This window comes from Lithobates pipiens, unplaced genomic scaffold (genome assembly GCF_037356315.1).
Source record: "Lithobates pipiens isolate NorthernLeopardFrog02 unplaced genomic scaffold, aLitPip1_a1.2 Scaffold_66, whole genome shotgun sequence".
Lineage (NCBI taxonomy): Eukaryota > Metazoa > Chordata > Amphibia > Anura > Ranidae > Lithobates > Lithobates pipiens.
In genome coordinates this window covers 1956140-1983906 of record NW_027507888.1, presented here as the reverse complement: position 1 = coordinate 1983906, position 27767 = coordinate 1956140, and the positions used below count along the sequence as shown (strand labels likewise).

At 44.6% G+C, this 27767-nt stretch overlaps 15 pseudogenes; all 15 read left to right on the top strand.

Moving 5' to 3' along the window:
- Positions 1–3566: 3566 nt before the first annotated feature.
- On the top strand, positions 3567–3685 carry LOC143959099 (5S ribosomal RNA; annotated as a pseudogene).
- Positions 3686–4021: 336 nt separating this feature from the next.
- Positions 4022–4140, top strand: LOC143959024 (5S ribosomal RNA; annotated as a pseudogene).
- A 106-nt stretch (positions 4141–4246) lies between these two features.
- LOC143959012 (5S ribosomal RNA) lies at positions 4247–4365 on the top strand (annotated as a pseudogene).
- Positions 4366–4910: 545 nt separating this feature from the next.
- Positions 4911–5030, top strand: LOC143959096 (5S ribosomal RNA; annotated as a pseudogene).
- A 348-nt stretch (positions 5031–5378) lies between these two features.
- On the top strand, positions 5379–5497 carry LOC143958998 (5S ribosomal RNA; annotated as a pseudogene).
- Positions 5498–5606: 109 nt separating this feature from the next.
- On the top strand, positions 5607–5725 carry LOC143959052 (5S ribosomal RNA; annotated as a pseudogene).
- Positions 5726–6059: 334 nt separating this feature from the next.
- Positions 6060–6178, top strand: LOC143958983 (5S ribosomal RNA; annotated as a pseudogene).
- A 14524-nt stretch (positions 6179–20702) lies between these two features.
- On the top strand, positions 20703–20821 carry LOC143958967 (5S ribosomal RNA; annotated as a pseudogene).
- A 108-nt stretch (positions 20822–20929) lies between these two features.
- LOC143959046 (5S ribosomal RNA) lies at positions 20930–21048 on the top strand (annotated as a pseudogene).
- A 331-nt stretch (positions 21049–21379) lies between these two features.
- On the top strand, positions 21380–21498 carry LOC143959009 (5S ribosomal RNA; annotated as a pseudogene).
- A 311-nt stretch (positions 21499–21809) lies between these two features.
- LOC143959026 (5S ribosomal RNA) lies at positions 21810–21928 on the top strand (annotated as a pseudogene).
- Positions 21929–22269: 341 nt separating this feature from the next.
- On the top strand, positions 22270–22389 carry LOC143959095 (5S ribosomal RNA; annotated as a pseudogene).
- A 109-nt stretch (positions 22390–22498) lies between these two features.
- LOC143959030 (5S ribosomal RNA) lies at positions 22499–22627 on the top strand (annotated as a pseudogene).
- Positions 22628–22735: 108 nt separating this feature from the next.
- Positions 22736–22854, top strand: LOC143959004 (5S ribosomal RNA; annotated as a pseudogene).
- A 109-nt stretch (positions 22855–22963) lies between these two features.
- LOC143959002 (5S ribosomal RNA) lies at positions 22964–23082 on the top strand (annotated as a pseudogene).
- Positions 23083–27767: the final 4685 nt, after the last annotated feature.

Sequence of the window (27767 nt, the reverse complement as noted above, 5' to 3'; positions counted from 1 at the left end):
AGTGCCCAGTGGTGAAGTGGTTAACCACTCTTTTGATCAACTCTGTAACTTGTTCCACCTCTGCCTTTTCGCGATCCGTGCAGGCTTGAAAACAGTCTTTACAGATCAGTTTATCTGTCATCGGGGGGTGCACATCACGCCCTACATTCCCTCTTTACCTGCCTGGGAGGGCTAGCTGACCGATGCCTTTTGGATCTTGCTCTTTCCTTAGAATGATGAGCGCTAGTTGAGCGGCTGTGCGCCGAACTTGGGCATGTGCGTCCGTTGTGATGACCAGATGTCTGATTAGACGTTCTCTTGTGTATAGGGCTGAAAACGAAAGTAATAGTGCAAGGCACTCTTTTAGTCTGGGATAAACACAAAAAAAACGGAAAAAAAAAACCATGAGGTACAAACCCTTACCTAAGAAAGCAAGGGTATTGGTCTAGCAGCGGCTGACTCATAATCGCAGGGCAGGCAAGGGCAGAAAGCGACTGGACAGAATACTAAAAAAAGCACAATAGAATCCCATGAAACCCCCTGGCCATACACCCCCCGATTTTATATTATATAATATATATATATATATATATATATATATATATATATATATATATATATAATCATAGTTGCCAACTGTCCCGGGATTAGGACATTTGTCCCGAATTAATTTTGTCCTGGGAAATGTCCCGGGAAATTCGTTTTTTCCCGGAAATAGAATTTCCCGTTTTTTTGCCGCCGGCCGCTAGAGGTCTATGGGAGGACATTGTCTCCGCCGGCCGCCATTTTTAAGAAGACCAGAAGTTGGTCTACACCTGTGGCGCCGCCCACCCCCGCTGCCAGTGTGTGTGTGTGTCAGTGTAAAGTGCAGTGGGCGGCGCCACAGTTAAATGTCTCCGCACGGCAACGGCGGCATGTCGGGGGCCAGTCTGTCACTGTGGATGTCGGGGCGGGGGCCAGTCAGATGTCGGGGGCCAGTCATGGTATGTGGATGTTGGGGGCCAGTCTGTGGATGTCGGGGGCCTCCAGATGTAAGGAGGGGCTCCGCTGATGGACACAGATGTGAGAAAGGTACCTCTGATGGGGCACCTGATGTTAGGACAGACTCCGCTTAGGATACCTGATGGCATCTGGTGGCAGGCAACATGGCTAGTGACGCGCTCATGGCTCCCACTGATTCTGCATTATGGTGAGTTGAATGATTTAATTTCATGTTACAATGTAATAATAGAAATAATGCGCTTCAATCATCCTGACACCATAACAATCATGGCGCCGGGATGATTGAAGCGCCAACACCAGGTATTTGGAGTATCTTTATCTGCTGATTGTCAAACTCTGGAAAACACATATTGCTATTGTGGTGTAGGATCGGGGGGCTGCTGTCCCTCCTTTCCCTCTCCCCCCCCCCCCGTTCCCTCTCCATCCCCCTCCTTTCCCTCTCCATCCAGCATTCATCTCAGACTCTAACCACACCCATTTGAGCCACGCCCTATGTAAGCCAAGTCCACTATTTACGTAAACCACACCCCTGTTTGCATGCCCCACCCCCTGATTATACCACGGCTCCGCCTACTGCCAAAAAAAGTGTCCCGATTTTTTTTTACAATGTTGGAAACTATGATATATATATATATATATATATATATATATATATATATATATAAGCAGAACCGAATTCCAATATAGGAAGTGGCTGCTGCCCCAAAAGACCCCCAGAAGTGGCTCCCCTCTTATAAGCGCTAGTTAGCAACCCAAGACCGGGGACTGCATCTGGGAGAGGCCAGAACCCAGACGGAAAACTGCCCAGGGCAGAGGTAAGATACGTCCAAACACTATCCGTTAGGTATGAGGAAAAAAAGGAGAATGCTGGGGAGGTAGGGTTGTCATTTTTATAAGCTATTAACTATCCTGAGGGGAGGACTTCGGGGCGGAGCTATCACAGGTATGCTGCCATGGTGGCACCAGGAAAGTTTTATTTGTGGGGAAAAAATAAAAAAATAAAGGAAAAGGACAATATTTGGGCACGACGTCGCTCTTACTGTATGCAAATTTGCGTTCGTGGCTTGAAGGTGTTACTTCTTTTTTTTTTTAGAACTGTTGGCTTTTTAGTGATAACAACCAAGGCGGCTAAAAGCCGTTCGAGAGGGGACGTCCAACCCCCCCTCCAGCCGCTCTTCCTGTCCCACTGGTAGACCTGAGCCACCAGTCGGCATGTCCGCCCCCCAAGCTGAGACCTGAACAAAGCCAGATTTGGTTTGTATCGGGTCTCCGATGTAAAATCCCAACAGCACCGATTTATTAAAAAAAATAACAGTATTCAGAATCGCTGATTTTGGCGATCTGAATACTTGTAAGTGCAAAAGGAGGGTCTTTTAGACCCCTTATACCTCCATAAAGAGTACCATTCACATGCCTATTACTGCCACATTCCTTGTGACAGCAATAAAAGTGATCAGATTTTTTATTTTATTTTTAAAGGGACAATGCAAAAAAAGAAAAAAAAATAAGATTTTTTTTTTTAAAGCACCCCCCTCCCATCATAGCATCACCTTACCAATCCTTAGAAGGACCTTTGAAGGACCTTTGTGCAAATAGTAGGTTGTGATTAGCAGACTGTACCTCAGTCCCTATAATCATAAAGGACTACTGCAGCAGAAGGGCAGCAGTCAAGTATAATATTCTTTCTATATTTGGAAGAAAGAATATTATACGTGTACAAGCCTATTACCATACCAGTCCTGAAAAGAACCTTTGTGGACCTAACAGTAACAGCTACTGATTAAACTGACTGTCCCTCACTGCCTGTCCCTATTTAAACTGACAAAACACAGGCTCCTGCAACAATAACTTGAATAGCACTCAAAACTATATCTTGTACTACTTTACCATATCAGTTCTGAAAAGGACTTTTGTGGACCTAATAGTAACAGCTAATGATTAAACTGACTGTCCCTGCTGCACACAGCATCCTGTCCCTCTCTCAGCCCTGACAAAAGACAATCTGCAGCAACAATGACTTGAATAGCAGTGCCTCAAACCTATATCCTGAACTACCCCTATACCATACCAGTCCTTAATAGAACTTTTGTGGACCTAATAGCTAGTGATTTGGGTCACTGCAGTCTCTCCCTGCTCCACACAGCAACCTCTCCCTATAGTGACAGAAGAAAGAATGTAAAATGGCCACCGGATCGGGTCTATTAATAAGTTAGGTGGAATGTCCAAGTGTCCATGTGCTGTAATGTCTCAATTGGCTGTCCTGTACCCCATGATGGATGTGTCATCATAGGTCAAAGTTCTTTTACACAGTAAACACGTAAGTCCACCGGGCAAACAGCGGCTATAGTCGGCCGAACGGGCGGACCGCGAACAGCCGAAATTCGCCGCGACACGACCGCTGGGCGAACAGTTCGGCCATCCCTACTGGTTAGTACCTTGATGGGAGACCGCTTGGGAATACCAGGTGCCGTAGGCTTTTTGTTTAATATGTTGTTGGCGTCAACGACCTGTTTTATTTTTCTGCTTGTTTACCGAAGTGACCATCTTGGCGTTTGTCAAGAGGGTTTAGAGTGACCAGCAAGTTTGCCTAAGGCCACATCACCCTGAATGCGCCCAATCTCGTCTGATCTCGGATGCTAAGCAGGGTCGGGCCTTGTTAGTACCTGAATGGGTGCCTGCCTGGGAATATCAGGTGCCGTAGGCTTTTTTTTAATATGTTGTTGACGTCGACAACCTGCTTTATTTTTCTGCTTGTTTGCCGAGGTGACCATCTTGGCGTTTGTCAAGAGGGTTGAGAGTTGCCACCAAGCTGGCCTACTGCTACATTACTCTGAATGCGCCTGATCTCGTCTGATCTCTGGATGCTAAGCAGGGTCAGGACTGGTTAGTACCTGGATGGGAGACTGCCTGGAAATACCTGGTTCCGTAGGCTTTTTTTTAATATGTTGTTGGCATCGACGACCTGTTTAATTTTTCTGCTTGTTTGCCGAGGTGACCATCTTGGCGTTTGTCAAGAGGGTTGAGAGTGGCCAGCAACTTCCCCTATGGCCACATCACCCTGAATGAGCCTGATACCATCTGATATCAGATGCTAAGCAGGGTCGGGCCTGGTTAGTACCTGGATGGGAGACCGCCTCGGAATACTAGGTTCCATAGATTTTTTTTTAATATGTTGTTGGCGTCGACGACGTCTTGTTTTTCTGCTTGTTTGCAGAGGTGACCATCTTTGCATTTGTCAAGAGGGTTGAGAGTGGCCAGCAAGATCACCTACGGCCACATCACCCTGAATGCGCCTGATCTTGTCTATTCTTGGATGATAAGCAGGGTTGGGCCTGGTTAATACCTGGATGGGAGACCACCTGTGAATACCGGGTGCCGTAGGCTTTTTTTTTTAATATGCTGTTGGCGTCGATGACCCGTTTTATTTTTCTGCTTGTTTGCCGAGGTGACCATCTTGGTGTTTATCAAGAGGGTTGAGAGGGGCCAGCAAGATCACTTTTGGTCACATTACCCTGCATGTGCCCGATCTCGTCTGTTCTCGGATGCTAAGCAGGATCAGGCCTTGGATATACCATGTGCCACAGGCTTCTTTTTAATATGTTGTTGGGGTCGACGACCTGTTTTATTTTTCTGCTTGTTTGCTGAGGTGACGATCTTGGCGTTTGTCAAGAGGATTGAGAGTGGCCAGCAAGATCGCCTACGGCCACATCACCCTGAATGCTCCCGATCTTGTCTTATCTCGTCTGATCTCAGATGCTAAGCAGGATCGGGCCTGATTAGTACCTGGATGGGAAACCGCCTGGTAATAACAGGTGCCATAGTTTTTTTTTAATATGTTGTTGGCGTCGACAAAGTTTTATTTTTCTGCTTGTTTGCCGAGGTGAATATCTTAGCGTTTGTCAAGAGGGTTGAGAGTGGCCAGCAAGATCGCCAAAGGCCATATCACCCTGAATGCGCACAATCTCGTCTGATCTTGGATGCTAAGCAGGGTCGGGCCTGCTTAGGTGCCTGGATGGGAGACCTCCTGGGAATACCAGGTGCTGTAGGCTTTTTTTTTTATATGTTGTTGGTGTAGACGACCTGTTTTTATTTTTCTGCTTGTTTGCCGAGGTGGTCATCTTGACGTTTGTCAAGAGGGTTGAGAGTGACCAGCAAGATCGCCTACAGCTACATCACCCTGAATGCTCCCGATCTTATCTTATCTCGTCTGATCTCGAATGCTAAGCAGTGTCGGGCCTGGTTAGTACCTGGATGGGAGACAGCTTGGGAATACCAGGTGCCATAGGCTTTTTTTTTATTATGTTGTTGGCGTCGACAACCTGTTATATTTTTCTACTAATTTGCCGAAGTGACCATCTTGGTGTTTGTCAAGAGGGTTGAGAGTGACCAGCAAGGTCGCCTACAGCCACATCACCCTGAATGCTCTTGATCTTGTCTGATCTCGGATGCAAAGCAGGGTCGGCCTTGGTTAGTACCTGGATGGGAGACCACCTGGGAATAACAGGTGCCATAGGCTTTTTTGTAATATGTTGTTTGTGTAGACGACCAGATTTAATTTTTCTGCTTGTTTGCCGAGGTGATCATCTTGACGTTTGTCAAGAGGGTTGAGAGTGGACAGCAAGATTGCTTACAGCAACATCACCCTGAATGCGCTCTGTTTCGTTTGATTTCGGAAGCTAAGCAGTGTCGGGCCTGGTTAGTACCTGGATGGGAGACCGTCAGGGAATAACAGGTGCTATAGGCTTTTTTTAATATGTTGTTGGCGTCGACGACCTGTTTTCTTTTTCTGCTTGTTTGCCAAGGTGACCATCTTGGCCTTTGTCAAGAGGGTTGAGAGAGATAATGAAGAACCCCTAAGGCCTCATCACCCTGAATGCGCCCAATCTCGTCTGATTTCGGATGATAAGCAGGGTCGGGCCTGGTTAGTACCTGGGTTGGAGACTGCTTGGGAGTACCAGGTGCCATAACCTTTTTTTTAATATGTTGTTGGCGTCGACGAACTGTTTTATTTTTCTTCTTGTTTGCCGAGGTGACCATCTTGGCGTTTGTCAAGAGGGTTGAGAGTGGTCAGCAAACTCGCCTTCGGCCTCATCACCCTGAATGTGCCCAATCTCCTCTGATCTCGGATGCTAAGTAGGTTTGGGCCTGGTTAGTACCTGGATGGGAGACCTTCTGGGAATACCAGGTGCGGTAGGCTTTAATTTAATATGTTGTTGGCGTGGACGACCTGTTTTAATTAAGCCTGGTTGCTAGGTTTACAAAAAGTTGTCACTAAATGATATATTGCTCACAAATGCCATAGTCATATGTGGAATTGCACCCCAAAATATATTCTGCTGCTTCTCCTGAGTACGAGGATACCACATATGTGGGACTTTTTGGGAGCCTAGCCACGTACGGGACCCTGAAACCAAGCACTGCCTTCCGAATTTAAATATAAAACGCTACCAAAAAAAACTGTTAGCAATCGCAGGGATCAGGCCTGACTCTGCGAACGCTGCAGTTATGTGTTTAGTGTTTTGTAAGTGACAATGATCGATCGATACTGCATTTGGGTGGGCTGGGCGGAGGGGCAAAACGCAGGTGCTAGCAGGTATCTGGGCTGATCCCGCTAACAATATGTTTTTTTGGAACCCTAAACTGCTGGGGACGTTAGTATAGATCTGATCAGTCAGATATTGATCTGTTCAGATTCTATACCACTACGGGAGGTTTATGCTGTGCGCGTGGGTGTTAGCGGTACTGGCACTAACCTAGCGCTACCTGGGGCGACGCAGACCCTGACCCTAAAACCTAATTGATATCACCCGCCGGGTGATCAAGGGCTTAAACCTTTATTAGGTAATAAATGGTGGGTGCCTTGATGCTATAAAAAGCAAACTAACTAACCAGAGTCACCCATAACACTTATACGGAGATCACTGGTGAAAGGGTTAACTAGCGGCAACCAGGGGGTTAAAATCTTTATTAGGTAGTATATGGGGGTCCATGGCGCTATATAAAAACCTGACGGGGAACCTAAATAAGTAACTGGCTAACCAGTGTCACCAGTGACACTTATACGGTGATCGCTGGTGAAAGGGTTAACTAGGGGCAATCAGGGGGTTAAAACCGTTATTGGGTAGTATATCGGGGTACCTAGCGCTATAAAAACCTGGCGGTGAACCTAAAAAAATAACTAGCTACTTAGCGGCACCAGTGACACTAATGCAGCGATCAGAAAAACGATTGCTTAGTGACACTGGCAAAAGGGGGTGAAAGGGTTAACTCTAGGGGCAATCAGGGGGTTAAACCTTTATTGGGGGGTTAGGGGGCTACCCTGGACCTAACATTAACTGCCCTGACAGCTTTTACTGTCACAACTGACACTAAATGCAGTGATCAATAAATAAATGATCACTGCAATCAGTGACACTGTGACTGGGAGGGGGAGGGGGGGTTTGTGCGTCTATGTGTGCCTACATGTCAGTGTAGTGTTGGTGCACACTTACTTTCACTGTTCTCCTCGTAGTCCGGTCAATAAGACCGCCCCGAGGAGAATGAGATCCCTGCCTGTGTTTACTATACACAGCGGGGGAAGCTTCTCATTTGCCAGGAGCGATCGAGAGGGGATGGCCAGAAACCAACGGCCATCCCCTCATCCCGGATCGCTCCTGAAGCGAAACGGACCGCCGCATCCAGCGGGAGGGGGGTCCGATCGGACCCCCTACCCGCTGGAAGGGGAGCATGTACATGTACGTGCTTTCATAGTTTCATAGTTAGTTAGGTTAAAAAAAAGACACCAGTCCATCCAGTTCAATCTGAGTGAATGTCTACAATTGTCCCTATTCCTGGACATTGCACACTCACATTGGTCCCTACCCTCAAGGAGCCCACAATCCAAGGTCCCTATGCATATACTAGGGCCAATTTTGAACAGAGGCCAATTAACCTACCTGCATGTCTTTGGATTGTGGGAGGAAACTGGAGTACCCGGAGGAAACCCACATAGGCACAGGGAGAACATGCAAACTCCAGGCAGGTAGTGTTGTGGTTGGGATTTGAACCAGTGACCCTTCTTACTGCTAGGTGAGAGTGCTAACCACTACACCACTGTGCTGCCCTTGTGCCTGTCGGTGCCATTGCACCGATGTACATTGCCATGCGGCAGTCCTTAAGTGGTTAAGGATGATAAAATAAATTGTCTAACATGCTATAGAAGCAGTGTCAGAGTTATGAGCTTTAATCATAACTCATTGCTTGGGTTCATCACTGAATTTTGTGGACCCAAAAATATTGCTTGACTGCGTTAGGAATGAAAAAGTATATAGCTCAATCAACTGCCTGAGTTATGAGCTTTTTTTTTTTTTTTTTTTTTTTTTTTTTTTTTTTAGCTACTTCAGCGAATTATTCATGAGGTCCAATCAGATTAACGTTCATATACGTTATCCTCATCTCCACATCATTGTAGCATTTATTTTCTAATTGAAATCTCAAACATAGATTTCCCTTTTTTTTTTTTTTTCCCCCTCCACATACAAAAAAGAAAAAACTACTTTTATCCAGAGGGAAAGGTATACCAACAGAACAAAGCAAACAAAGGGAAAACATTATGTAATTCAACCCTACCATTTCTCCCCTTCTTCACTCTCTTACACCCCACCCCCCCCTCTCCCCCCACCCTCCCTCTCCCACCACCTATGCGTAGAAGATCCAACCTTCTCAGAATCTAATATGCTCTGCGTAGCTCCATGATTTTTTGAATTTTTTCCACTCATGCCATAGCTCTACTCCTGTCTGTCCCCTATCCTCCTGGCTTTCCCTTCGCCTAGTCATCCGGTAAGTCTCTTCCACAGTATTGATCCATTCCCATGTTGCTGGGCTTTCCACATTTTGCCAATTCTTTGGTATCAGTCTCTTGGCTGCATTTAAAAGATGTGGCACCAAAGAATTCTGATATTTTTTCGTTTCCTCCCTCGTACCATGAAATAGGACCACCCATGGATCCTCGGGGATTGAGATATTTGTAATTTCTCTTATATGGTATAATATTCTTTTCCAATATTCCTTTATTTTGGGGCATTTCCACCACAGGTGGGCCATTGTTCCTACTTCCCCACATCCTCTCCAACAATCCCCGGATTTACTTGGATCTATTTTATGTATTTTATCTGGGGTAGCGTACCATCTAGAAATAAGTTTATAATTCATTTCTACTGTTCTGCTATCAACTGCAGATTTATGTATAAGTTTAAAAATTTTCCTCTTAGTGCTATTATCACATAGTGTTCCCATATCCATTTCCCATTTCTGCATATAGGGTAGACTCTCCAGCTCCCCTTCCTCAGCCAGGAGCCCATACAGCTTAGAGATCGTTCCCCTGGAGTCTTCCGCTAAGCAAAGCTTCTCCAGGGGTGACCACTCCTCTTCTGTTTTTAATGGCTGCGGTAGGCTTCTGACAAAGTGAGCCAGCTGGAGATATCTCCACTCTTCTATTTTACCTAGATCCCCTTTATGTTTCATCTTGTGTAGTGTCAAAATTTTTCCCCCTTTTATAATATCCCGCACCTGTGCCTTTTCTTTCAACCAATTTCCGCTATTTATTTTTAACCCTGGCGGGAAATATTCATTTTCTTTTAATTCTAAAAGTGGCGAATTGTATTGCTTATTTAAATGCTTATAAACCCTATCCCAAACCCTAAGTGTGTTTTGTGTTAATATACTAGTGCCAATATCCAATGTCCTGTGTTTAGGCGGATTCCAAACTATTTTATTTAACTGTGTTTTACTCAGCCCATTCTCTATGTTAACCCATCTTTTTTCCTCATTATTAACTTTTACCCACTCTATTAATCTCGACAGTACGATAGCATTGTAATACTGTTGTATATCTGGTACCGCAAGTCCCCCTTTAAGTTTACTTCGCTTCAGGATATTGAAGGAGACTCTAGGCTTTTTTTTATTCCAAATGAATCCCCCTAACAGGGTCTTGATCTTCGAAAAAAAGAACTTCGGTATCTCTATGGGGATCATTTGGAATTTATAAAGAATCTTAGGAACAATGAACATCTTTAGACTAGTAATACGTCCTAACCAAGTCAAGGGTCTATTAACCAACCTATTACATTCTTTTTTAATTTCATCTAGTAATGGAACAAAATTTAATTTAAATAAATTCTCTAATGGGATTGTAAGTTTTATTCCCAAGTAATTTATCGCCTTTCGCCAGGGAAAACAGAATTTTTTTTGGAGCCCCCTTTTTTCCAGTTCGCCCGTATTGATATTAAGTACCTCTGATTTGGCTATATTAATTTTAAAATTCGAAAGTTGGCCATAATGTGCTAGAGCTTCCATTAATTTAGGCATCGTATTACTTGGCTCCCTAATATAAAATAGCACATCGTCAGCAAACGCGGCCAATTTATGCTCTTCTTGTCCTATTAAGATTCCTCTGATCCGTGGATCATTACGAATCGAGGCAAGAAGAGGTTCTAGGGATAGCACAAACAGCAGGGGTGAAAGAGGACACCCCTGCCTTGTGCCATTTTTCATCTCAAAGGGTAAAGAAAGCGTACCGTTGATCTTAATCCTGGAAATTGGGTGATAGTAAAGCGTCTTAATCCTTTGGATCATTTTGGGTCCCCCGCCCATTATCTCCAGGGTTCTAAACATAAACCCCCAGTCCACCCTGTCGAAGGCCTTCTGGGCATCTATCGACAGGAGTAGACTCGGGGCCCCTCCCCCCTCACCCCTGGACATAAGGAGCAATGTTCTCACTCCATTATCCCTCCCTTCCCTTCCGGATACAAAACCCACTTGGTCTGGATGGACTAATGACTTCATTAAAATCTTCATTCTACTGGCCAAAATTTTTGCAAACAGCTTTGTATCGGCATTCAATAACGAAATAGGCCTGAAATTAGAGCACAAAGTCTCTTCTTTCCCTTCCTTCCGTAAAACCGTTATAGTAGCGGTCCTCGCCTCTTCACTCAGTTCATACTCGACCCCTAGATTATTCAGATAATTACATAGATGGGGAATTAGTAGTTTCTTGAATTTCTTGAAATAGAATACAGAAAACCCGTCTGGTCCTGGACTTTTACCAGATGCTGAATCCATCAGAGCCTTATTTAATTCCTCCTCTGAGATGGGTTTCTCTAAGATTTCCATTTCTATTTCTGAAATTTTTGTCAATCGGGCTCTCTCCAAGTATTCCTCTATTTTTAGTTCCTTTTCTTCAACCTTGAGTCCTATAGGCGGGTCAACTGCATATAACTTTTCATAATATCCCCTAAATATTTCCGCGATCTCACTTGTTCCATAAACCATATCCCCTTTACTTGACTGAATTTTCCCTATGTAGTTCCTGGATTTAGCCCTCTGTAGTCTTCTTGCTAAATATTTAGTGGGTTTGTTATCCCCATAGTACCTATCCCTAGCTAATTGATTAAACGTTTTTTGAGTTTCCTGTTCCATCAAGGTTCTTAATTCCTCCCGTTTGATTACTAATTTTTGAAAAATTTCCTTGTCCTGATTCGGGTGTTTTTTATGTTGCTGCTCTATTCTAAATATTTCTTCTATCAATGTTTTAATTTTTTCCGATCTCTCTTTTTTTCTTCTAGCCCCCATTGATATTAAGATCCCCCTAATGTAGGCTTTATGGGCTTCCCATAAATTCTGACTTGAAATATGTCCGGTATTATTGATCGAAAAATATTGTTCTAATTCTTTACTGATCTTCTCCTCTCCCTCTGCATCCTGAATCAAACCTTCATTTAGCCTCCAGGTGAAGAGCTTACGCTCTCCTCCCCTTAATTGCAGCTTCATCTTAACGGGAGCATGGTCGGAGAGTGAGGCCACCCCAATCGAGGTCTCTACCACCATTTCTAGAATTCTATGGTCTACAAGGATATAGTCAATCCGGGAATACGTCCTGTGCACAGGGGAGTAGAACGTGAAATCTTTCTCATTTGGATGCTGTACTCTCCAAACGTCTATTAATTGAGAATTATGAAATTTTTGTTTTATTCTTTTTAATTGTACCTTACTAGTCCCCTGTGCCCTGGACGTACTATCCAATCCCGGATCGACACAAAAATTCAGGTCCCCCATCAAGATTACTGGCCCTCTCCCAAAATCTCTTAGTTTCCCCAGGAGGCCCTCTAAATATTTTGTAGGGTCCCTATTAGGGGCATAGATATTAATCAGTGTACATTCCGTATCTCTTAATTTACCCTTCAAAATTAGGTACCTACCCTCCGGGTCAACCATTCTATCTTCTAAATTAAACTGTATCTTCTTTGAGAAACCAATAGCTACTCCCCTTCCTCTACTTGTTATCGCATCACCGTAGTACCACACAGGAAACTCCCTTGAATATAGCTTAATATTAGCCCTATGAGAGAAATGGGTTTCCTGTAAAAAAATTACCTCTGCTTTATAAAACCTCAATTCCTTCAATATCTTATGCCTCTTACTAGGCGAGTTTAACCCTTTGACGTTATATGACATAAAGTTTATGGCTTGCATTATTAAGATTCTAGATTACCTAATGAAAGTATCTTTCTTGCCTCCTCTACCATAGGTTTTCCTTCCCTCCCCTCCCCCTGTCCCTCCCTTCCCCTGCCCCTCCCCCTCCCTCCCCCCCCCATCCCTCCCCTCCACCCACCCCTCCCCCCGCCTCCTCCCACTCTGTCCCCCCACCCCCGTCCCCCGGCCTAGATCTGGCCCTTGGCTCACCGAGTGATCCGGTAATCCCGACCCTCGATAAGTCCCATAGATTCTAGGGTACAGAACAGTTTTCGGCCTCCCCATCCCCTCCTCCCCCCCCAAGGTATTTCCAAGGGGGGGGGGAGGGGTGGCCAGACCAGCCCCCCCCCGCCACACAGATACTTAGACATACTTTCACGTACTTCTCTCCCCTCCTCCCAGCCACCCCCCTCCTCCCCCCAACACCCCCGGGTCTCCTTCTATCCAGCCTGGCAAAGCCGGTGCCTGAATACCCAAACTCTCACAGAAATCCAGCAACTCGTCTGGAAAGCGCAGCCTAGCTGTCTTGCCATCCTTAAATCCTATAAGACAGGCCGGGAACCCCCAACTATAACGAATGTTCTGCATTTTCATCAGCTCCAACAGCGGTTTCAAAAGCCGCTTTCTAGTCAAAGTCTCTGCGGCTAAGTCAGGGAAAATTTGTAGATCTGCCCCTGCATAATTTAAGATCTCTCTCCCCTTTAATTTTGACCATATCTCATCTTTGTCTTCAGAGAATCTGAATTTTACAATAATGTCCCGAGGCTTATTTGATCCTCCGTTCCTTAATCTACCTACACGATGGACCCTTTCAATTTTGGGGAATCCATCCTCTCCTCTGCCCAGGAGTGGATTAAATATATTTTTGACAATCTCTCTCAGGTCTTCTTGCTTGCTTTCAGGAACTGCACGTATCCTTAGATTTTGTCTGCGATTTCTATTTTCTTGATCTTCTAATTGATACAAGATTTTCCTCTGATTCTGATTGATTAATTTAATATGGTCTTTTACTCTTTCTATTTCTAGGGCTTGCTTTTCCATATTAGACTCCACTTCTTCCACTCTGTTTAATAGGTGGCCCAGATCTCCTCGCAATAAAGCAATTTCTGATTTAATTGCGATTTCAAGATTAGATAGCATTTCTCTCAGGACTTGCTGAGTTAGAGGCAAGTCTACTCCCTGGTGCTCACCATCTCTACTCAATTCCATTTCGCTTTCGGTTGTTAGATCATCCCTTGAGTGTTCCCTACTTTTCTCCTGTTTTTTATCTTGACCCTTCTTTTTTCCTGTATTCGAGGGTATTTCTTCCGCCCCCTCTCCTTTTGGGCTTCCTCCTTGGGTCAAATATTGCTTAATTGTGCTGTCAGTTGTACTTTTTGGGGTTTTAAGGCCCCCTCTCCGCCCATTCTGTTTGGAGGATTTATTCATTTTATTGCACAAAGATTAAGGATTTTAAATTATCTCCCGATACGTGAGATGGGACCCCCACCACGTTGTGCCCTCCTTAGATAACACCTTCCACCCTCTCCTGTACTCCTAGGTTTTAAGGGGGGGTCTTTTAAGACTGCACAATTAGGGTATAGGACTCCACCGCACTTATTGAAGCGAACATACAGGATAATTTGCTTTTTAGCCGGGCCAATAAGACCAAAAGAGCACACAGAGAGAGACACACACCAGCGGAGCCCCCTAGCCCGTTTTTACCACCTCATGTCCACCTCATATCAGATCATCAGATATTGAAGATAAAGGGAAACAAAAAAAAAAAAAAAGAAACATTGAATTAGATATCCCCCTCAGCCGCCGTGTCTTATTCTTTTTAGGGTCTGAGAAGAGTTTGCACTCCATATATTTAGTATAGTCCCCCACAGTGTTGCCCAAACAGGCTGGGATTTCAATTAAAGCCTCAAGTGAGATGTCATTACCATTGCAACTTTCCACAGATCCGCACTTAGGTTTTGCATAATCACACAGCTATTTTTGGAATGCTCATTCACTCCCCTGACCCAGCACCTCAAGCAATGGCCACTCAAATACTTTTAAAACCTTCAGCACAACTGCATGATCAAAACTACAAAATCCCAAAATCATCATTGCTTATCTGCTCCACGCTGCCATTTGGTTTCGATCTTCTCCTTCGTTTAGGGTTACGATGGTTAGGAGCCCTTCTCACCGCTATATACTAGCGGTGTCCCGAACGGCGAGGGGGGGAGAGAGAAAAGACAGCAGGGACACGGGGAGCCTGGATTATATCTTCGTCCTGCTTGTTTCCCATGCGGCTTCCAGCGGGGGGGGAGGGGGCCGGTCTCCGGAGCGGTGGCGTCTAAGATGAAGCCGGGATGGATGTTTCCTCCAGCTGGAGCCTCTCACTACTCCAGCTGTCCCTCGCACAGCACGCCATCCTCTCGCTCCGACCGGCTTCTAACTGCTTCCTCCCCCAGAACCTGCGTCCTACGTCATGACGCTAGCTCGCCCCCTGAGTTATGAGCTTTAATCAGAACTCATTGCTTGGGTTTACCCACTGAATTTTGTGGATCCAAAAATATTGCTGGATGGAGTTAGGAATAAGAAAGAGAGCAGGGATTTCAGTCTGATCCCTCTTGGGAAAGTCTACAGAGAGCCCCCGCTCTCTGGAAGTAAAGGGCGGCTGTTGGAAGACCATCTTACATTTCAATTGTAAGCTATAATTAAGCCTCTAGTCTGGTTGCTAGGTTGTTCTGAAGTAGAAGGCTGAGGGACTGGGTCAATCTCAGTTCGTGCTGGACTTGCGGAAGAGTGCTCATTCCTCTGAGAAGGCCGGGCTAGATCTGATTCAGTCTCTCTCTCTCTTCCAACTGCTTCTAGGGCAACATGGCAGGCAGTCCAAATGTTTGGTTATGGCCTATAAAGTGAATGGCAGATCCTATTCTAACTGTTTATCCTTTCTTCCTGGGAATTCGGTGTTTTGATCTTGGAATGGTTCTTAGCTTTTCTTGGTTAGAGTATGAGGGCACCATACTACAGCCAACAAACTTTGGCCAGGCCAAAATCAATGTGCCCTATTCTTGGTTCAGACTTTAGGGACTGGGTCAAGATGTCTTCTCCCCATAGGGGAAAAGGTATGACACATGCCATTCCCACACAAATAGGTTTAAACGTCCATAATTTAAACCATATGATGAGTAGGGTTCAGGCACAATGCACGTAGATATCACTTGCTGCCCATTTGCTAGAGCAGGATTTAGACAGGACCCCTTCCCAAGCCCACTGTAGCATTGTTTGTATATAATGCTGTTAACTACCCGTTTGCTGCTCATTAGTATGCCCACCTTGGAGCAGTGTAGAATGCATTGCCAGTGATTTCCCCTTGCGCATATGCTCTGTGGTCCCAACAGAGCACATTTCATAGGCAATGTAAATAGTAAATGGCTGCTCTACTAGAGCCGACCTTTGGTTTATATGAAATTCAAATGATGTGTTGTGCAATCAAGCCCACTGAAGCATTGTTTGTTTACAATGCCATTAATTCCCCTCCACTACACATTTATATGCCCAACTTGGAGCAGTGTAGAATGCATTACAAATGATTTCACCTTGCGCATATGCTTTTTGTGGTCCCAACAAAGCAGCATTCATAAGCAATGCAGATAGTGATTGGCTGCTCTAGGGGAGCCAGTTATATGAAATGCAAATGATGTGTTGCACAATCAAGCCCACTGTAGCATTGGTTTTATACAATGCCATTAATTCGGCCTTTGTTGCTGATTCATACCCAGTCTGGCGCAGCATAGAATGTATTGCGACTGATTTCCCGTTTCAGGCTCTCTGTGGTCCCAACAGAGCAGTGTTCAGATGCAATGCACATAGATTTCTTGCTGCCCATTTGTTGCAGCTAGGCTTTCGACAGGACCCCCTCCCAAGCCCACGGTAGCATTGTTTGTATACAATGCCATTAATTTGCCCTTTGCTGCTGATTCATGCCCAGCCTGGCACAGCATAGAATGCATTGTGATTGATTTCCCATTGGTTTCCAGCTCTTTGTGGTCCCAACAGAGCAGTATTCAGACACAATGCACATCATTGATTTATTTTTATTTTTTTGTTAGGCTTTAGTGCGGTTATTAGTTAGCATTAGAACCATATTGTTTAATGTGAAAATTATGTATATTTTTTACTGCTGAATGCTTTATTTTTTTGGAAGCCAGGAAAGCATTTTATTGTTTTAAAATGCCTAGCTTGTCAATATTACAATTGAGTGCAGTGTGTTTTAAAGGTTGTTAATGCAATAATTGGGGCCTAAAACCCCATATCATCCTCCTTGTGTTTTTTAATGTTACCAATATCTCGTTGCAGATGACTGGAATGAGCACAAGATGTATGTGTGAAATGCGTCCACATGACCATAGTTTGGTGTCTTTGGTGTTATCTTTGTGAAACAATATAAAAGGCAATCGGAAGTTCTGGATCTGCAGTCATTTCTTTCTTCCTTCTGACTGGAATGATCCAGTATGGCTGGGCTGCTGTTCAATCTAAAGTAAGTGAAGGGTACACATTTTTTCTTCATTTTATACATTTATTTTTCTTTAAAGATGCATTTAGCCTTTAACTCCAGGGCACGTTCATCCCATTGGTGGTCAATGGGCAGCATGTCTCCCCTTGGTGGTCAATGATGGGCAGCATGTCTCCCCTTGGTGGTCAATGATGGGCAGCATGTCTCCCTTTGGTGTGTCAATGATGGGCAGCACGTCTCCCCTTGGTGGTCAATGATGGGCAGCACGTCTCCCCTTGGTGGTCAATGATGGGCAGCACGTCTCCCCTTGGTGGTCAATGATGGGCAGCACGTCTCCCCTTGGTGCTCAGTGATGGGCAGCACGTCTCCCCTTGGTGGTCAATGAGGATTCACTATTGAGTTGGCCCACCCTTTTGCAGCTACAACAGCTTCAATTCTTCTGGGCAGGCTGACCACAAGGTTTAGGTGTGTGTCTTTGGGAATGTTTGACAATTCTTCCAGGAAGAGCATTTGTGAAGTCAGGCACTGATTTGGACGAGTAGGCTTGGCTTGGGATTCTCTGCTCTAATTCATCCCAAAGGTGTTCTATTGGGTTGAGGTCAAGAATCTGTCCAGCCCAGTAAAGCTCCTCCACCCCAAACTCGCTCATCCATGTCTTTTATGGATTATGCTTTGTACACTGGTGCACAGTCATGTTGGAACAGAAAGGGGCCTTCCTCAAACTTCCCACAAAGTTGAGAGCATGAAATTGTCCAACATTTCTTGGTATGCTGACACCTTAAGTGTTGCCTTCACTGGAATTTAGGGGCCAAGCCCAACCCCTGAAAAACAACACCACACCATAATCCCCCCTCCACCAAGTGATTTGGACCAGTGCACAAAGCAAGATCCATAAAGACATGGATGAGTGTGTTTGGGGTGAAGGAACGTGACTGGAATGCAGAGTCCTGACCTCAACCCAATAGAATACCTTTGGGGTGAAATAGAGTGAAGGCTGAGAGATGGGCCTTTCTCGTCCAACATCAGTGCCTGACCTCACAAATGTACTATTGGAAGAATGGTCAAATATTCCCATAGACACACTCCTAAACCTTGTAGACAGCCTTCCCAGAATAGTTGAAGCTGTTAGAACTGCAAAGAGTGTGCCAACTAAATATTGAACCCTATGGACGAAGACTGATATTCCATTAAAGTTTGTGTGTGTTCGTGTGTAAAGGCAGGTGTCCCAATACTTTTGACAATATAGTGTATGTGTAAGGGGGCACTCTGCCACACTCTGATGCAAGGGGGCGATACTCTGCTATAAAGTGGGACTCTGATGTAAGGTGTTGTGGGTGATGCAATGGGCTTTGGGGAGATTCGATGTTCTGGGGAGATGCGATTGGGCGATGGGATTCGATGTGTTGGGGCGAAGCGATTCGATGTGCTGATGTGATTCGATGTGATGCGATGTGCTGCGATGTGCTGGGGGCGATGCGATGTGATGTGCTGGGGGCAATTTGAAGTTCTGGGGATATGTGATGCGATTGGGCGATGGGATTCTAGGTGTTGGGGTGAAGCGATTCGATGTGCTGATGCAATTCGATGTGTTGGGGGTGATGCAATGTGCTTTGGGCGATGCGATGTGCTGGGGGTGATTCGATGTGCTGGGGAGATGTGATTCGATGTGCTGGGGGAGATGCAATTCCACGGCTCCACCTACTGCCAAAAAAAGTGTCCCGATTTTTTTTTACAATGTTGGAAACTATGAGATATATATATATATATATATATATATATATATATATATATATATATATATATAAAAGCAGAACCGAATTCCAATATAGGAAGTGGCTGCTGCCCCAAAAGACCCCCAGAAGTGGCTCCCCTCTTATAAGCGCTAGTTAGCAACCCAAGACCAGGGACTGCATCTGGGAGAGGCCAGAACCCAGACGGAAAACTGCCCAGGGCAGAGGTAAGATACGTCCAAACACTATCCGTTAGGTATGAGGAAAAAAAGGAGAATGCTGGGGAGGTAGGGTTGTCATTTTTATAAGCTATTAACTATCCTGAGGGGAGGACAGGTATGCTGCCATGGTGGCACCAGGAAAGTTTTATTTGTGAGGAAAAAATAAAAAAATAAAGGAAAAGGACAATATTTGGGCACGACGTCGCTCTTACTGTATGCAAATTTGCGTTCGTGGCTTGAAGGTGTTACTTTTTTTTTTTTTTAGAACGGTTGGCTTTTTAGTGATAACAACCAAGGCGGCTAAAAGCCGTTCGAGAGAGGACGTCCAACCCCCCCTCCAGCCGCTCTTCCTGTCCCACTGGTAGACCTGAGCCACCAGTCGGCATGTCCGCCCCCCAAGCTGAGACCTGAACAAAGCCAGATTTGGTTTGTATCGGGTCTCCGATGTAAAATCCCAACAGCACCAATTTATTTAAAAAAATAACAGTATTCAGAATCGCTGATTTTGGCGATCTGAATACTTGTAAGTGCAAAAGGAGGGTCTTTTAGACTCCTTATACCTCCATAAAGAGTACCATTCACATGCCTATTACTGTCACATTATTTGTGACAGCAATAAAAGTGATCAGATTTTTTATTTTATTTTTAAAGGGACAGTGCAAAAAAAGAAAAATAAATAAGATTTTTTTTTTAAAGCACCCCCCTCCCATCATAGCATCACCTTACCAATCCTTAGAAGGACCGTTGAAGGACCTTTGTGCAAATAGTAGGTTGTGATTAGCAGACTGTACCTCAGTCCCTATAATCATAAAGGACTACTGCAGCAGAAGGGCAGCAGTCAAGTATAATATTCTTTCTATATTTGGAAGAAAGAATATTATACGTGTACAAGCCTATTACCATACCAGTCCTGAAAAGAACCTTTGTGGACCTAACAGTAACAGCTACTGATTAAACTGACTGTCCCTCACTGCCACACACAGCTTCCTGCCTGTCCCTATTTAAACTGACAAAACACAGGCTCCTGCAACAATCACTTGAATAGCACTCAAAACTATATCCTGTACTACTTTACCATATCAGTTCTGAAAAGGACTTTTGTGGACCTAATAGTAACAGCTAATGATTAAACTGACTGTCCCTGCTGCACACAGCGTCCTGTCCCTCTCTCAGCCCTGACAAAAGACAATCTGCAGCAACAATGACTTGAATAGCAGTGCCTCAAACCTATATCCTGAACTACACCTATACCATACCAGTCCTTAATAGAACTTTTGTGGACCTAATAGCTAGTGATTTGGGTCACTGCAGTCTCTCCCTTCTCCACACAGCAACCTCTTCCTATAGTGACAGAAGAAAGAATGTAAAATGGCCACCGGATCGGGTCTATTAATAAGTTAGGGGGAATGTCCAAGTGTCCATGTGCTATAATGTCTCAATTGGCTGTCCTGTACACCATGATGGATGTGTCATCATAGGTCAAAGTTCTTTTACACAGTACACACGTAAGTCCGCCGGGCGAACAGCGGCAATAGTCGGCCGAACGGGCGGACCGCGAACAGCCGAAATTCGCCGCGACACGACCGCTGGGCGAACAGTTCGGCCATCCCTACTGGTTAGTACCTTGATGGGAGACCGCTTGGGAATACCAGGTGCCGTATGCTTTTTGTTTAATATGTTGTTGGCGTCAACGACCTGTTTTATTTTTCTGCTTGTTTTCCGAGGTGACCATCTTGGCGTTTGTCAAGAGGGTTTAGAGTAACCAGCAAGTTTGCCTAAGGCCACATCACCCTGAATGCGCCCAATCTTGTCTGATCTCGGATGCTAAGCAGGGTCGGGCCTTGTTAGTACCTGAATGGGTGCCCGCCTGGGAATATCAGGTGCCGTAGGCTTTTTTTTAATATGTTGTTGACGTCGACAACCTGCTTTATTTTTCTGCTTGTTTGCCGAGGTGACCATCTTGGCGTTTGTCAAGAGGGTTGAGAGTTGCCACCAAGATGGCCTACTGCTACATCACTCTGAATGCGCCTGATCTCGTCTGATCTCGGATGCTAAGCAGGGTCAGGACTGGTTAGTACCTGGATGGGAGACTGCCTGGAAATACCTGGTTCCGTAGGCTTTTTTTAAAATGTTGTTGGCATCGACGACCTGTTTAATTTTTCTGCTTGTTTGCCGAGGTGACCATCTTGGCGTTTGTCATGAGGGTTGAGAGTGGCCAGCAAGTTCCCCTACGGCCACATCACCCTGAATGAGCCTGATAACATATGATATCAGATGCTAAGCAGGGTCGGGCCTGGTTAGTACCTGGATGGGAGACCGCCTCGGAATACTAGGTTCCATAGATTTTTTTTAATATGTTGTTGGCGTCGACGACGTCTTGTTTTTCTGCTTGTTTGCAGAGGTGACCATCTTTGCATTTGTCAAGAGGGTTGAGAGTGGCCAGCAAGATCACCTACGGCCACATCACCCTGAATGCGCCTGATCTTGTCTATTCTTGGATGATAAGCAGGGTTGGGCCAGGTTAATACCTGGATGGGAGACCACCTGTGAATACCGGGTGCCGTAGGCTTTTTTTTTTAATATGCTGTTGGCGTCGATGACCCGTTTTATTTTTCTGCTTGTTTGCCGAGGTGACCATCTTGGTGTTTATCAAGAGGGTTGAGAGGGGCCAGCAAGATCACTTTTGGTCACATCACCCTGCATGTGCCCCATCTCGTCTGTTCTCGGATGCTAAGCAGGATCAGGCCTTGGATATACTATGTGCCATACGCTTCTTTTTAATATGTTGTTGGCGTCGACGACCTGTTTTATTTTTCTGCTTGTTTGCCGAGCTGACCATCTTGCCGTTTGTCAAGAGGGTTGAGAGTGGCCAGCAAGATCTCTTACAGCCACATCACCCTGAATGCACCCAATCTCGTCTGATCTCGTATACTAAGCAGGGACGGGCCTGGTTAGTACCTGGGTGGGAGACTGCTTGGGAATACCAGGTGCCGTAGCCTTTTTTTAATATGTTGTTGGCATCGACGACCTGTTTTATTTTTCTGCTTGTTTGCCGAGGTGACGATCTTGGCGTTTGTCAAGAGGATTGAGAGTGGCCAGCAAGATCGCCTACGGCCACATCACCCTGAATGCTCCCGATCTTGTCTTATCTCGTCTGATCTCGGATGCTAAGCAGGGTCAGGCCTGATTAGTACCTGGATGGGAAACCGCCTGGTAATAACAGGTACCATCGTTTTTTTTTTATATGTTGTTGACGTCGACAAAGGTTTATTTTTCTGCTTGTTTGCCGAGGTGAATATCTTAGCGTTTGTCAAGAGGGTTGAGAGTGGCCAGCAAGATTGCCAAAGGCCATATCACCCTGAATGCGCACAATCTCGTCTGATCTTGGATGCTAAGCAGGGTCGGGCCTGCTTAGGTGCCTGGATGGGAGACCTCCTGGGAATACCAGGTGCTGTAGGCTTTTTTTTTTATATGTTGTTGGTGTAGACGACCTGTTTTATTTTTCTGCTTGTTTGCCGAGGTGATCATCTTCACGTTTGTCAAGAGGGTTGAGAGTGGCCAGCAAGATCGCCTACAGCTACATCACCCTGAATGCTCCCGATCTTATCTTATCTCGTCTGATCTCGAATGCTAAGCAGTGTCGGGCCTGGTTAGTACCTGGATGGGAGACAGCTTGGGAATACCAGGTGCCGTAGGCTTTTTTTTATTATGTTGTTGGCGTCGACAACCTGTTATATTTTTCTACTAATTTGCCGAAGTGACCATCTTGATGTTTGTCAAGAGGGTTGAGAGTGACCAGCAAGGTCGCCTACAGCCACATCACCCTGAATGCTCTTGATCTTGTCTGATCTCGGATGCAAAGCAGGGTCGGGCTTGGTTAGTACCTGGATGGGAGACCACCTGGGAATAACAGATGCCATAGGCTTTTTTGTAATATGTTGTTTGTGTAGACGACCAGATTTAATTTTTCTGCTTGTTTGCCGAGGTGATCATCTTGATGTTTGTCAAGAGGGTTGAGAGTGGACAGCAAGATTGCTTACAGCCACATCACCCTGAATGCGCTCTGTTTCGTTTGATTTCGGAAGCTAAGCAGTGTCGGGCCTGGTTAGTACCTGGATGGGAGACCGTCAGGGAATAACAGGTGCTGTAGGCTTTTTTTAATACGTTGTTGGCGTCGACGACCTGTTTTCTTTTTCTGCTTGTTTGCCAAGGTGACCATCTTGGCCTTTGTCAAGAGGGTTGAGAGAGATAATGAAGAACCCCTAAGGCCTCATCACCCTGAATGCGCCCAATCTCGTCTGATTTTGGATGATAAGCAGGGTCGGGCCTGGTTAGTGCCTGGGTTGGAGACTGCTTGGGAGTACCAGGTGCCATAACCTTTTTTTTGTTGTTGGCGTCGACGAACTGTTTTATTTTTCTTCTTGTTTGCCGAGGTGACCATCTTGGCGTTTGTCAAGAGGGTTGAGAGTGGTCAGCAAAATCGCCTTCGGCCTCATCACCCTGAATGTGCCCAATCTCCTCTGATCTCGGATGCTAAGCAGGTTTGTGAAAGGTTATGTTAAGCATCCATCTTGTTTCTGTCAGCCATCTTAATATTCACAAACTTCCATTTTACAATATGTACAGTTTGAACACCCCTTTAACTTCTCAGATAACTGTCTCAACATGAGATTCTTCTAACTCATGTGTTCTCACACACTTATCTATAACCTTCACACTGTTTCTCAGCATTCTTTTAGCTACAGAAGGAATTATGTATCTTTTTCTTATATTAATTCAGCTAGCTTAGAACAAAGAACAATAGTGTTTTGTCTTGACCAGCTGTAATCGTCTTGATGTCTACTGCGCATGTCTTATTCTGTATGACGTGAAATTTACTATATCAATCGCTTTGTAATAACTCAATACAATTAGTTCTTGAAGGACGCCATGGTGTGTGTGTGGTTTTATTTGTCCTTCGAGAATTGATTCCAGATATATCTGAATTTATACAATACATTGGATCTAAGGTCTGAGAGGTTGAAGGGACCACCCTAGACACAGGATTAACCCTTTCAGAACTGGGGGCTTGTCCCGGGATGGATGTTTATTTACCCTTAACGGACGTGGAAAGCTACTTTTAACGCTCGGTAAGTGAATTCTATTCTTATTGAGTGAAATTGACTTGCCGGGGTCCGGGTGTCAGGTGTGTGACTTGGCTTCCATCCCACAGAGATTGCTGTTGGGTTATAGAACCTCTCATAAGTATACATAAGTTGACCGGTCATGACCTTGGTTGTCATATAGTGTTTTGGGGACACTTGTAAAGATCTTGGCGATCTTAGAAGAATAGGTTTTGGGGACCTTAGAAAAATTTACAGAGTACTCTAGAGTTTTAGTTATGTTGGGGACAGAACTGGTGACTGATGATCAATGTATTGTGTAAACTTTGTGTATGATTGTATAATTGCTTTTGCTTTAAAAGTATAACGCTGAAAGAATTGCGCTGAGTGTGTATATGTGGACTGCTATTTTGTTTCCAGAACCAAAAGGCATACTTGGTGAGTAGTATTCCCGGAGGTTATAAAGTTACAATTTGGGTAAAGCTATTTTGGAAAAGGTAAACAGATTCATGTACATTGCAAAGTTAATTTCATAGGTGATTTAAATTTGTCTGAAACAAAACAGCAGCTCCATGAGCAAAATTGTGTGTTTATTGTATCTGAAATACTCTTGAACTTGTTCCAAATTTATTCTGTTACAGTCTTGAAGTGATTGTAGCTGTATTAGTACAAAAAAGTATCACGGACCGTACCATATTTTTTGTTAAAGGAATCTAAGTTGAGGTATTGCCTAATTGTCTGATTCACACCGTTGTCTGTTTTGTTTTCATAGGAAAATTAAATGTACGGAGCAATACCTAGTTAACCCTTAGGTGGATCATATGGCAGGAGGGACAGAAAGCCGGTTTGGGTATTCTGACAATTTTGGATCCATTATTGATCCAGACTTTCCTGAGTAATCTCAAACCCCATTTAGTGGTCCCAGTCAAACAAATGATTACTGAATGGTCCCAGCTTTTCCTTTTGTCTCAGGTGATTTCACTGACAGTCCAATGGTTGCTATTTCAATAAATGGGAGACTCCTCCCCTATCTCATTGATAGCGGGGCCACTAGGAGTACTATTTGTGAAGATCATTTCAGAGGCAAATGGGAACCAGCGGAACCCTCTTTGGGAATTAATGGGATACTGACAAAAACATATAGGACTCCACCCCTACCAATAGAAGATGATGAAGGGTACACCATATGCACACATTCTTTCAGGATAATACCAAGGTGTCCTGTAAATTTGTTGGGAAGAGACTTGTTTGGGCCACTAGGAATCACAATTAGAACCAACTCAGAAGGAGGTCTAGACATTTCCTCAGATAAAATCACTATAGTAGCATGCAAACCAGGTTTATTGATGCTGTCACAACAAAATAGTGAAGAAGATTTTGAGGATATAGACCCCCAGGTCTGGTCTACATCAGATCTGGATGTAGGACTTGTTTCATGCACACCATACAAGGCCACTCTCAAAGAAGGTGCATTTCCTATCTATCATAAACAGTATCCACTTTCTAAAGAAAAGATGGATGGCATAGTGCCAATGGTGAAGAAGTTTCTGCAGGATGGAATCCTTGAGGAAATTATTTCTCCATACAACACACCTGTTAACCCTGTAAAGAAGCCGGATGGCTCCTTCAGATTTGTACAGGACTTGAGGGCCATAAATGACCTCATAGTCCCAATAGCACCCATTGTACCTGATGTTCCATCTCTACTGTCCTCCATTCCAGCAACAGCCAAATGTTTTACTTTAATTGATTTAAAGAATGCTTTTTTCTCTGTCCTTGTAGACAAGGAGACAAGGCCACTCTTTGCTTTTACTGTGTCGATTGACCAACACAATCGCCAGTTTACCTGGTGTAGAATGCCCCAGGGATATATAGACTCACCTGTGGTCTATTCTATAGTACTCCAAGCCACCCTCAGGCCTTGGACTGCCCCTCATGGTTCTGTACTGTTGCAATATGTTGATGATCTTTTGATTTGTAGTTCTTCGGAGGAGGACTGCTGAGCTGATAGCCTATCCTTATTGAAATGGTTACATACGTGTGGTCACAAAGTGTCTAAGAAAAAATTACAATGGTGTAAACAGGAGGTTGAGTACCTAGGGTTTGTGCTGTCTCCGGGAGTTAGGAAAGTCAGTCACAAAAGAACTGTTGCTATAGTGGGTCTGCCCCGCCCACTTACCAAGAAAGACCTGCTAACCTTTCTTGGAATGATTGGTTACTGCCGCCAATGGATACCTGACTGTTCTTTCTATGACAATATATTGAGACAAGCAACACTCTCTGAAATGTCTGACATTGTAAAATGGTCTGATGAAATGTTAAATGCTTTTACCATGTTGAAAAGTGCAATGGTTACCAGCCCGAGCCTCGGCCTCCCTGATTTTTGCAAAATGTTTCACTTGTTTGCTAGGGAAAATTGCAGAAACATGGCAGGAGTACTGGCCCAGGAACATGGTGGGAGACTGCGCCCTGTAGCTTTTTTCTCAAAGGTGGTTCCAGTACAGGTGCAAGGCATGCCTGCTTGTCTCGTTGAAGCTTGAAGCGTTGGCTTCTTGTTCTATGGTTGCAGAGTTGGCAGCACCATTTACCTTGGGCCATAACACTACTTTACACACCTCACACAACGTTACCACACTCCTCAAAACTTTACATACTCAGCATATGTCAGCACAAAGATTGAGTGGGTATGAAGTCATCCTCCTGTCCAATCCAAACCTGAAAATAAAAAGTTCAAACATAAACTCTGGCCCAGCTCCAATTTTGAATGCCTTATTAGGTCTTAAAGGAGAACAGGATGACTTACCACCACCTCATGACTGTACACAATCAATACATCAGGACACTTCACCTAGAGCAGATATGCTTTCAGTACCAATTCCTACCGCACAAACAGTTTTTGTTGATGGCTCTTGCAGCAGACCAAGTGATAATGTCTATCATGCAGGATATGCTGTTGTCCAACTGCCGGATACTGTCCTCGAGGCCAATCCAATACCCTATCAGTCTGCACAAGCTGCTGAATTGATAGCATTAACCCGTGCATGCCAGCTGTTTGCAGGAAAAGAGGTAAACATTTACACTGATTCTAGGTATGCTCATGGTGTGGTTTGGGACCATGGTGTAATATGGCTTTGCAGAGGATATGTGGCAGCAGATGGAAGGAGCATCTCACACTCTGACCTAGTCACAGCATTACTGGATGCAATTCAGTTGCCTTCAAAACTAGCTATCATGCACTGTAAGGCACATACAGGCCAAATGACTGATATAGCCAAAGGTAATGCACTAGCTGACAGAATAGCTAAAGAAGCTGCATCTACACAAAAGGCAAACATTCAAATGCCCATGCTAACACCTCAGCCATGTTCCCTGAAAGAGACACATTGGCTCACGGAACTACAGGCTTTTGCCACCCCTGATGATATTGCGCAATGGAACTGTGATGGGATGGTACAAAAGGATCCTAAAACAGGATTAATCTGCAAAGAGGGGAAGCCGTGTATTCCTGTTGCTAGCGCCCCCCTGTTCATTGCACAATACCATGGACTGGGTCACAAGGGATGGCAGGCCACATGTGAACTTCTAGATGCAGATTTTTTCATTGCAGGATTACCTAATCTAGTCAAAGCTTTTGTAAGGAGATGTGTCACTTGCATTAGGAACAATCCAACAAACCCAAAGAAATCAAAGCATGAACATCTTGAGTACCCAACAACACCGTTTACCCATTTACAGA